Raw genomic sequence first — 13587 nt, 5'->3', positions numbered from 1 at the left:
AAAGGACTTTAATATAAATGTATATATATTTACAGTAGGGGACAATTCGTGGGACACACATACTTTTATTACAACATATATTATAATGTCATTATTTGAAATCAAAGCATACTAGTATAATGTTCTTTTCCAACCATCTGCAAACCCCCATGTTCAAATTAAAACAACTATGTAACACTAGTATGATAACCACGAGGATACTTACAAAGATCCAGGGCAGTCATCTGCCATATAAATCCACAGAGTAAAATCCACACACATGCAAAATACGTTGGTTCCATACAGAAGACGTGAATAAATCCCCTCACTTTTCGAAAAACCATCAAAAGAATCTGTGAATGCACCGACACACAAAACACACATCAATAATGGAACTTACAAAACACTTACGTATTATCAGACACAAATGTTAATCGCCTTATCGTTAAGATGTATTTTTCACATTTTTGAACAAACTCATGTTTCGAAGAACTTATAACAGTAGCCAGTAAGACAACATAATTTATCATTCGAGGTGAAGGAAAAACATGTAGAGATGTGCACGTTTAAAATTCGCTTTTGGTAGTTTTTTTTATCTCATTTTGAGTGATTAGAAAACAATTAAATGAATTCTATGTGATTTTATTTAACTTTTTCACCACCAATCTTTGCATGTACTACTGGCCACGGTAAACGGTCAGATATTCCGTTTCACCACCAATCTTTGCATGTACTACTGGCCACGGTAAACGGTCAGATATTCCGTTTCACCACCAATCTTTGCATGTACTACTGGCCACGGTAAACGGTCAGATATTCCGTTTCACCACCAATCTTTGCATGTACTACTGGCCACGGTAAACGGTCAGATATTCCGTTTCACCACCAATCTTTGCATGTACTACTGGCCACGGTAAACGGTCAGATATTCCGTTTCACCACCAATCTTTGCTTGTACTACTGGCCACGGTAAACGGTCAGATATTCCGTGCGAAAGGTCCACTATGAACTCTGCTTTGATCGTATATTTGGGTTTACCCGCAGTTAGAAAACTGTAATTTTATACTAAATATTTGCCCAAACTAGTTTATAGTCCATGGCCGACAATAAACCCAGTGTGACAACATACAATAATAAAACTATAATTGACGGTGGTCAATGATTACAATATTTTGTCATTGCCTCAGCTCAGATATTGATTTTTTGCGAACTATAAATGTGAGACTTAAAAGCAACCCACTGTATTTTGTTTTGAGTACATTTAGTCTTTGTTTTTGTTTTTATCGAAATACCTGCAGCATATATAGGTAGGGCTAGAATAATGTAAAATATGAATGCATAGACTATATACCCGTGTCATACCGTCTACATGTTTACCGCCTTTGCACTTCTTAGTCTTTGCACCGAATCTATGAGGGATCTATACAAACATATAGGTCCCTGAGTTAACAAAGTACCGGCGGCACGTAGTCCTTGTGAGGCATTAATCAAATTATGTATAAACCGCGTTCTTGGAAAATGTGGCCTAATTGGCGGAAAGTGTCGTCCCATATGCATTTGTATATATGTGCAGTCCACACAGGCTAATCTTGGACGACACTCCGCTTATAGGGTATTTTTCGGATGTCTCTTCTGGGCAAAAAACTGTTTCCAAATACAAAAAGTTTCTACGCACAATCATTAAGCCCCGTTTCTGTGTCATATTGCGTTTAGTACTTTCACGCCTTAATAATTAAATTGCATAATTTGAGCACGCAGACATTCGGATCAAACAGATTGATGGACAATCAGATTTATTCGTGTGTTTTTAGTGAAATCAGATATCAGACAAAGGGAGACAACTAATTCAATTTTTAGATCTGATACATTTTTCAAATATAGTTGCCGTTCATTTTTGTCATCCAACTATCCTCAACCGAGTATGATGTTCTGCTTGTTAAAAATATAGTAAATGATATACGTGGACATAATACTCTATAATGCAACGTGTTTATTACTCTATTAGAGGACATATATTTAAAATCATTTTTTATTCTATCGCTTGGCAAAACGCAATAGAAAACTACAACGAAATTAACAAGCACTTGTTAAGACAATTATTTGTTAGCAGTAAGGTAAACTAAAAACTATTTGAGACAGCTTTAATCACAAGTTCGTGGATTTTAATAAATAATAAATATAACTTCATGATGATTATAAACTCACCCACGGACTCACTAGCTCACTGCATACACCAACCCACAAACTCACCGACACACCCACTCACTCATCCCTTCACTACCTTACTCACCCACTCACTCACTCACTACCTCACAGACTCGCTAACTCACTCACTCATCAACTCTATCTCACTCACTCACCAACTCACTCATTTGCTCACTGAGTCACTTACTCACCCATTCATTCACTCACGCAAACACTCACCAACTCACATACTCACGGACACACTCGTTCACGGTGCACTCACTCACCCACTCATTACCTCACTTACTCACCACCTCACATACTTGCTAACTCACTCATCAACTCATTACGTCACTCACTCACCAACTCACTAATTCATCCACTAACCCAATTACTCACCCGCTCATTCACTCACCCACTCATTCACTCAATCACGCAAACACTCAACAACTCACGGACTCACTAACTCACAGACTTACTCACTCACGGACTCGCTCACTCACTCACTGACTCACTCACGGACTCATTCACTCACTCAACCACTCACTCAACCACTCAATCACTACCTCACTCCCCCACTCACTAATTCATGGACTCACTCACTCACGTACTCACACACTCACGAAATCACTCACTAACTGAATCACTCACTTACTCGTTCACGGACTCACTCAGTCACGGACTCATTCACTTACCAATTCACTACCTCACACACTATCCCATTTATTTTCTCACTACCTAACTCACTACATCACTCATTCATACACCAACCTCACTTATCCACTCACTCACACAACAATCCACGCACTCATCCACTCACTAACTCACTCACGGACATACTTCCTCACTCACTCATACACTAATCAACTCACTCATTCACTCACAACCTCACTCACTCACTACCTCACTTACTCACGGACTTGCTCACTCACTCATCCTCTCACAACCTCACTTACTCACCCATTCACCCACCAACACACTCACTCACCCACTCACTCACTCGCTACCTCACTCACCCACTCAGCCAAATACTCACTCACTCACCCACACACTTACTCACTCACCTACACTCTCACCAACTAACTAACTTACTCACCAACTAACTACCTCACTCACTCACTAACACACTCACCCACTCACTACCTCACTCACTCACCCACTCACTACCTCACTGACCCACTCACTCACCCACTCACTCACCCACTCACTCACTCATTTATTTATGCTCCCACTCATTCACTGACCCACTCACTCATCGACTTACTCAATCAATCACTACCTCACTCACACACTCACTCAATAACTCACTCACTCACTGACTGACTCACTTACGGACTCACTCACTCACGGACTTACTTACTCACAGACTCACTCACTAACGGACTCACCCACTCACGGACGCACTCACGGACAAGTCACTCACGGACCACTCACTTATATTCACTCCCCGACACGCTCACTCATGGACTCACTCACGGACGCACTCACCAACGGACTCATTCACGGAGTCACCAACTCACTACCTTCCTCACGGACTCACTCAAACACCACTCACTCACTCTCTCACTCATCAACTCACTCATTCACTCACTTCTTCACTCACCAACTCACTGCCTCCATCACAGACTCACTTACTTACGGACTCACTCACTCACGGACTCACTCACTCACGGACTTTCTCATTACCTCACCCACTCACTAACCCAGCCACTCACTCTTTCTCCAATTCATACACTCCGTCACTTACTTACTTATCCACTCACTAACTCACTCACAAACTCGATGCCTCATTCACTCAATACATCACTCACAAACGGACTCACTAACTGACGGACTCACTCGATAATGGGCTCCCTCTGTCATTCTCCTTCCAATTCACTCACTCACTCACTCATGAACTCACTCTCTCAAGGACTCACTCACTAACGGGCTCACTTACTAACGGAGTCACCAACTCACTACCTCACTCACTCCCTCACTCAATCACCACTCACCCACTCTCCTACTCATTCACCCACTACTTCACTCACCAACTCATTACATCACTCACGGATTCTCTCACTCATGGACTTACTCACTACCTCAATCGAATAACTCACTCACTACCATACTCATTCACCTACTCACTCACTACCTAACTCACAAACCTAATTCCCTCCTCACTCACTTACTTCCTAACTAACTACCTCAGTCGCTCACCCACTCACTCATTGACTACCTCACTAACCCATTCACTACCTCATTCACTCACCCACTCACTACTTCTTTCACTACCTCACTCGCTACCATACTCATTCACCACTCACTCACTACCTAACTCACAAAACTCACTCACTCCTCACTCACTCACTATTTCACTAGCTACCTCAGTCACTCATCCACTCACTCATTTACTGACTAACTCACTCTCTACCTCACTCACTCACCCACTACCTCACTCACCCACTCACTCATCCAGCCACTCACTCACTCTCCCACTAATTCACTCACTCATTCACATACTCATCCTCTCAATACCTCACTCGACCACTCACTAACTCAATCTATTATTCACTCAATACATCACTCACTCACGGACTCACTTACGGTCTCACTCACACTGTGGCTTACTCACTTATGGACTCACTCACGGACTCACTCATCAACAGACTCACTCGCTCACGGACTCATTCACTCACGGACACACTCACTCACTCACGGACTCACTCACTCTCGAACTCTCTCACCCACGGACTCACTCACTCACCGAATTACTCACCCACGGACTCACTCACTCACTTTCTCACTCACTCACGGACTCAGTCACTCACTTCACGCACTCATTACCTCAATCTCAACACAGCCCCCCACTCACTAACTCATTATCTCACTTACTACCTCACTCGCTCAACAACTGACTCACTAACTCACTCACAGCGCTCACTCACTCACTCACTTCCCCACACACTACCTCACGCACTCACTCACCCACAAACTACTTTATTCACCACCTCACTCACTTCCCCACTTCATCACTCACTACCTCACTCACTACATCACGTTTTCACTCCATTACTCACTGACTCCCTCACTCACTTCTTCAGCCACTCCCTCACCTACTCACACACGGACTCACTCACTCACATACATGAATACCAAGTTCCAGAGGTTGTCGGTATAGCATGATTGGTTGATTAGACACGAGATTTATTTTGCCGAGGAATCAGGAGCTAGTCGATTTATACATAAGCATATTTTCTAATTCGGGATGCTCGGCGTTTTCCATCGCAAAAATTTACACATATTCGTGACCCGTCGACGTGTTTGAATCGTGGATTAAAATCAATCATTATTCAGCGAGCACATCGCATCAAGTTAGTTGTTTCAATTTTAGCACAAATGATACATTTATTATATTTTTGTGTTTGTTTAATTCCAGAAATTAGTTTATGTTTATTTAATTAATTTTATCAATTAAATTGCCACCTGGAAATCCGGGCGGCACAGTTTCAATGTAAAATATTGATACCAGTTGCCAGCGATCTGAAGGGTCAATAGCTGGGATTTGGATAATTCCAACTAGAATACATGGTATCTTTTAGTTGTGGGGTCTCTCACAGCGCGGATTGAATCCTTGACCTCCCTATAGGCGGACAATACCCACTACGCCACGGCGATCAATTCTATTTAGAATGTTTTTTTAAGAAAAGATATACCATAGTTCAGACAGGATGTACTTGCAAAAGGTTGCATTTATGTTCGCTTAAAGTTACAATGTTGACATTGAATACTATATGAAAGCTATATCGTATAAAGTAGACTGAGAAGTTTCTCTCAAAGAAGCATAACTTAATAATTAAGATATGCTTCATTAAGAGAAACTTCTCAGTCTAAAATTGGTCTCACTTTTTGGTTTTGCAAGCTGAAACAAGTATCATCTAGATTTGGTGTTGTTGAAGGAGAAAAACGCTCACATAGTAAACCATCTAGTTGATTAATGAGTGTGTAATGAGGCACAATTACTTAAAAAATGTTTCATATTCCAGGGACCTATACAAACTCTTACATATAATAGTTGGAGGATTTTCTAATATTTATCTCGCAAAAACAAACCTTTTAAACACAAAAGTATTGGTTTTCTTACGGTGGAGAATATTTATCATTTCAAAGACATTTACTGCAGTCTGATTCTTCAGCCGCAAATTAGACACAGTCTAGACAAATTGACCAATCTCCAATCAGAGTTGTCGTTTCCTGCTATCACATACAATCCCTGCAATAGTCTGGATTACCTGCCCTTCTTTGAAATGGACAATTAATTTATTTTCGGAGCAAGGAGTTCACATTGTGATAATCGGTACGTTTTATTATAATTAATATATTGGCGAGATTGATTTTTCTTGCTTTTTACGCCTAACCTCAATACATAGACATATGATATATGGCTATATTTCGGAGAGAACGGATTTCGGATAAACCTTTATAACGCAATGTTTAAGTTATAATTAACAATCCCTTTGGTTTATCTTAGTGAAACATGTGTGACAATTATTCCGTGTGACATGAGATATTTCCATATTGGGAGTGTAGAATTTTCTACTGTTCGATTTAGTTTGCATGATGCAAAGTTAACACTACATAATTTCTTTAAGACCTTAGTTTATGTTAGTACAAAATCTCCAACGTATTGTTAAGCATATAAGTGGACAAAGAAAACAAAAAAATACACATGGAAAGGCCACTTAGCCAGCATTTCTTGCATCAAAAGTACTGACCTCTTTGTGCAAGCAACTGACTGCTTCCCCACTAGAATTTGTAGCGAAGCACGAAGGACTCTTGGAGCCAAGGATAAAAAATGACAGTTAAAGTTGGCTTGTTTGATGGTTTACCCAACGACACATAGGGCTCTAGATCACGGGGCTCGATAAATATTTAAAAACTGACCTTTAACAGTTATTGCTCTGAAATAATATAATTTTACATTACATGATTCACATATACTGAAATGTAGTATCTATACATAATTGATTCTTTAAGTAAATCACAAAGTCAACATTTTCTATGAATTGTAGACTTGTGTTTCCCTTGGTGTAATTTCATGTACTTTAAAGGTGTAAAATAGGATACAACTTATTATTTTTAGAGTCTTTTTTACATATTAATTGCTTACATGGCTATGTTTACCTGGAAACGATCAGAAAGAGATATTGTTAACTCATTTTTTTTTTCGTTTTATAGCACGTTATTTAAGAAAAAAGTTCGTACATATTTCCCGGTATATCATAATGAAGCAAAAACTTTAAAGATGCTGGGGGAATGTTTCATCAAAGGTCGTACGACAATTCAAATATACAATTAAAACTGGACAATTGAACATATAAAAGCTGTTAAACAACATGCACTCAAAATTTGGACCATGGGTAAGAACATTATGACATGTATCAATTAACCGAAATTAGCAATTCTATGATTTCATGTTTAGAAATAATGTTTATTTGAAATATGCATCATATTCTAAATCTGTCACATGATGTTTGATGAAACGGCCCCCAGGACCGGTAAGTCAAAGTCAATATTTTAGGATAATGATGGAACTATTTACTTCACAATATAAAATAACAGCATCTTTAACAAATAATCATTATTAAGAATTTTTCTGTTTTTTTAAAGAAAATATCCTATTTGGCACACTTAAGCGTATCCAGTCAGTAAAGAACTGCAGTACATTGTTCAAACAACTCTTAGATTTCCAAACTGCCGTTCCAGTTCCTTCCAGATCAGAATTACAAACGCTGCAACATACAAGTGGTTTAACCGTTGTGTGGAATCCGAAGAATGAATTTATTATTATACGTTTGCACATTGAATTGTTTAAACAATATTCTTTCATGTCTTTCCTTGTTGCTGATGACACCAAGTCTCCTTGGTTGAAGTACAGGATGGCCTGTGCATCTGTGCCCGTTCTTCCAGCTCGTCCAATTTCTTGGACATGTGCTGAAAAAATAAGGCAATTTGTAAAGTCACTAGATAAAGCACATATCATACTTTCAACAATTTATTGTAATGTAATGTAAAAAGTACTTTTGAAGAAATTGATTAGGTTTCTCTGGTCATTCATTTAACATGCTCAAATCATTTTAAATCATATTTCTGATTAAATATTATGATTTTAATTTAAGATAAGATCAGTGTTGCTGTTTTTGTGATTAGATCCATCGCAAGGTATGCTGTTATGCATGTTTTAATAACCTGAGTTAATCAACATACATGGATTTATTAAAGTATTTACCCTTTCTTGGTAAGATATATTTGAATCCGACAATAATGATAATGATGTATATATATATATATATATATATATATATATATATATATATATATATATATATATATATATATATATATATATATATATATATATATATAATTTATATATACAATTTGCATTTGCTATTGTTGACCAAAACAATATCCATCATATACATTACGTACATTGAACAGATATTCTCTTGTGCAAGTGTGTACACAGTACCGTAATTACTCTATGTCTTCGGACAATCTAAGTTTTCGGACACCCCCTTTTTTAGCAAAAATAATTATTTTTCGTGACTCATTATTTTCGGACACACGAGTTTTCGTCCGTTATTTATGTCTCTAAGTTTTCGGACAGTATATTTTACAGCGTTACTTTACCAAATTTCGAACCTTTTTTCGATATCTAATGACACTTCGATCATGGGGTTTTACAACCAGATTAACATCATAAATCATTGCGGGTGCATGCCTGAGGGCAATGGACCATTACATTTGCGTTATTGGGTAAATAACCTTGTAAACCGGTATAAAACAATGGTTTCGCCCGATAGCATAAGCGTTATGACAATTACCAGGGGTAGTGCCAATTAACAGTTCATTTATCTACCGCAATGGTACTACCAATTCTCAGTTAAATAACTGTGACAAATACTAAATGTTTCAAATTGTGATGCACCCTATTACAAGTTTTACGAACAATGGAAGGTGTTACACAACAACTATCGGAAATGAACAAACAAAGAATTCATAGTTTGCTTCTTTTTTATTGCGTTAATTACAGGATCATACAAGCGTGTATCGGTACATCACATACTCATTTTTGAACTCGTTGGTCAAAGTACAACCTTGACGTAACTTTCTGTCAAATAAATTTAGCATTTACAATTATTTAAAATGCAGTGCAAACATATATAACTGTAATTTATACTATACGGCATGGTATTTTACAAGCGCGTGCTATTACCGGTAGTCGTTGATACAATTGACGCTATTTTCGGACACTTCCATTTTCGACTCTAAGTTTTCGGACACCTGTATTTGGTTAATATTTTTCGGATCTAAGTTTTCGGACACGAAAAAAATTAATTATTTTTAAGTGTCCGAAAACATAGAGTAATTACGGTAACTATCCGAAAGACGCTGTGTCCGAATTGGGTAAACATGACATAATATCATTTTTTAAATAAATCATAAGTGATTCGAAAAAAACAAACAATAGACGGATCGATACCTATAACTACACCTTAACAAAAGCTTTAATGATTTTCACTTACTCCAAACTTTAATATTTTTACGATAATTAATACATACGTAGTGAGCTGCCATTTTCCACAGTTGCCTGAAGTACTAAAGTATTAGCAAGACGGGAACCAGAATATTCCTGCAATCAAAAGAAAATCAACATCACAAGAGATTTGGTAGGATTTTATGTTTTTGTTTATGTATTACATGATGAAATGTAGAATCATTTATTTTTTTAAATAGTGTTTAAGTTTAGGCTCATGATAAAAAATGAATTACCTAAATAAAAAAAAGTAAATGAAACAACGGTACAATTATTGTATCGCGTTGCTATCATCACGTGTTTTTTAATGAAGGCACGGATTTGATCAAATCTCTGCACGGAGGTTGCACATGACGTCAGATGTAACAGACAACAACTCCGACTGATGTGAGTGTTTACTTTTTGCCCTTTTAAGGACTGCCTCGTGACCGCTTAATACATGTGAACGAAGTCTTTCGATGCGAAATATACTGGCGGCTTACCCTTATTCTCTAGCGTTGGAAAGACTGATTTTCGTGACTGAAATCAAATTTACGTGAAATCAAGACTGGCCGCAATAGTCAGGGGAACGCGTTACTAAGGTGAGCTATATGTCAGCTTGAACTGTATTTAAATTGGAAAACAACTATACTATGTGTTGTGTTTAATTTGACCTTTTTTGTATGAACATTTAGACAAATAAATTTTCCGGTAGAATGCACTGATGATTCAAGGGTTCGCTAGCTTCTTCGTGAGGTCTTTCATTATTTACAGATACTAACAAATGTCTTTCTAGCAGGAGATTGGTGTACCAATCCTTTAATGCTAGCTCCTCGTTTTCATCATTGGAATTATCCTGAATACCTCTATTTAATTTTAGACACTCCGTGTACTGATATTTTATGGGTTGATCGCTTATGAATTTATCTAATCGTCTTTCAAAAGAGTGTACCGTCTTAGCGGATATTACATGTTCGGGTAATTTGTTCCATATGTCCGCAATCCGGTAACAAAACGAATATTTCCAAACATCCAGTCTTGATCGCCATTTAAAAAGTTTATGCTCATATCCCCTTGTTGATTGACTAGTGTTTTTCTCGAATAAGTTTGAAACGGCTGGGTCGTATTTAATAGTAATTATTGTATATGCTTCAATGAGGTCTCCTCGTAATCTTCTATAAGCAAGAGTAGGTAATTTCAGGTCATTCAATCTCTCCTCATATGACATTTCAGATAAACTAGATGCTTGTTTCGTTGCACGCCTTTGAACATTTTCTAACATTTCAATGTCTTTTTTCAGACGTGGATTCGCATATTCTAAATGAGGTCTTACTAACGATGTGTACAGAGTTTTAAAATCTGTCTTACCTATATATTCAAACGTTCGCCTAATTACTCCAACGATTGAATTTGCTGCATTAACTTTTTTATTTAAATTTTAATTTGATATCAATAACAACACCTATATCTTTCTCTTCAGTACACTATGCCATAGGTTTCAAGTTTTTGTCTAAATTGTTTTCAATGCCACTAGTTTTATTTTTACCAATACTCACCACTTTGCATTTGTCTGGGTGAAATTATAACTTTCATTTATCTGACCATTCTTTCATTTCAAATATATCTGCTTGAAGCAATTCACAATCATTTAAATTCATTATTTGCTTAAAGATTTTAGGTTCGTCTGCAAATAAAAATATTTTACTTTCATTTGATATACTCGAGGGTATGTCATTTATATAGAACAAAACATTATCCCATTCACTTTCATATGTTTCACAATTTCTTCCCTGACAATAGTCTCCTTAACTTTACATATTAAAATACAAGTCAGACTAACAGGCCTATATTTCCCCGCATCTTTGCGATCACCCTTCTTAAACAAAGCAGTTATATTCGCACATTTCCACTCGGTTGGCAATTCACCTTTAGTCCATGAATTATTAAAGATAATTGACAATGGCTTAGCCACAACTGTACGGAAATCATGACATAAACTTGGGTGCAATTTATCCGGCCCCGAGGATTTACTAATATTTAAATTTTTCAACCTTTTCTCAACAATTTTAGGAGTAATTGTTAAAAAATCAAAACATGGCACATCTTGAGGAGCACTAATATCTGGTTTTATCCCATCATCAGACGTGCATTGTCGAAATAAGCCACTGTGGAATAAATTTTCCTCTATTTCAGCAGTGCTGAAATAAAGCTGTCACGCGCGGCGAAGAATGTTCATATTACTCGGAATCAACTAAAAAGTAATCATTTTTAGTGAAATCGAATCAGATTCAACAAAACAAACAATTTGATACCAAGATGTAAATATTTTTAACACAAAGTGCAACTCAAAAAGCAAATAAACATTATTAACAAATATTAAGTGCGCGTACTCGTGACGTCATTATTAACACGTCATACGACACAATGCAAGTTTCACGCTAAAGATGCAGTTGTTTAGTGTCTTTTTTTCAATATTTCTTAAAAATCGGGGACGTAGAGGTATGATAAACAGAAAAACAGGTTAGTTACTGATCTTTTTGTAATGTATGAGGCTCGACACGATTTAAATTATGAAACAATGTTTGCTTAAAATATCTTTGGGATTTTCCGTCTAGTTCGATTTTCCTATTCTATTTTTAAAGAAATAATTTACGACTAAGAAAATTGATGGGATAAATCGAATACTAGGTCGGTGCCGAATAAAGCAAAGTTTATCTTGCTCGGCACGAAAATCTGAACCACTCGCCAAGGCTCGTGGTTCAGATTTTCTAAGCCTCGCAAAATAAACTTTGCTTTATTCGGCACCGACCTAGTATTCTCTATGTGTAATATCCTCATCTAAAACCGATGTGAAAAAGCCCCGTCTTTTCACTATCGTTTCTTGTCATGTCTATTGTATACTCATCTTTATATAAGTCTGTAACTGATACTTTAGTTTAAGTTTTCATGCGTGAGAGGGCTACGATATTTATGCTCCCAAACATATTTCGGGGATTAGGGAGCAGAGGGAGTTGGGGCACCTTTCTGTTTCGAACACTTTCTTGCCAAAGCAACTATTGGCTAGATTTGATGACTTTGTTGAAAACTTCATTTCACAGATGAGGTAATACCTAAAAAACATAACAGGCAAGCAACACATCTATGTGGTTCAAATGTTTTTAGTTTTTATTAAAATATATATAAATTAGATTTTGTATCATATACAATGACAAATAGCACAATCATTACAATCATTCAAACAGAAATACCACATAGAAAAAATGAACTTGTAATAAAATATTGTACTTATTGTATAATTTTTATATAAGTAACCTCTGAACATTACTTGTATCGCGTTTTATGCATGTATTTGTAATACCAATATACATTAAACAGGTATTATAAAAAAAATAAAACAAGTTTATAAAGAATACCCCTAATAAGCAAAATAAATATATATGATTTTTATATACTTAATTGACCTATGTAAGAATATTTATTTAGATGCTTTTTGCTTTCAAGGTGTATTGCATCTACAGTAGAATGAATAGGTATCTGGTACCATAATATATAATACAAAGTTAAATAAGAACAACACCAACGTTTTTATGTTCATAAAACTCACTTGATTATGCACATAATATTTATGCCATTGCAAAATGTGCAACTGAGATTGTAAAGACACGTGTAAATAAGCTTGTGTTTGTATTCCTGTTCTAACTCACATATCATTTTCATGTTCACAAAATAACAACATCATGTACACATAATAATGAGACTATAACACGATTAACTCTTTCTAAATGTAACAGTAATTCAGATCATAATTAGAAACAATCTTCATTCAATATGAATGGGTAGATGACAAAAGTGTTCAATTGCTGTAA

Source organism: Dreissena polymorpha, chromosome 7 (genome assembly GCF_020536995.1).
Source record: "Dreissena polymorpha isolate Duluth1 chromosome 7, UMN_Dpol_1.0, whole genome shotgun sequence".
Taxonomy (NCBI): Eukaryota; Metazoa; Mollusca; class Bivalvia; order Myida; family Dreissenidae; genus Dreissena; species Dreissena polymorpha.
The sequence above is the reverse complement of the archived record's forward strand: the minus strand, read 5'-3'. Positions refer to the sequence as shown.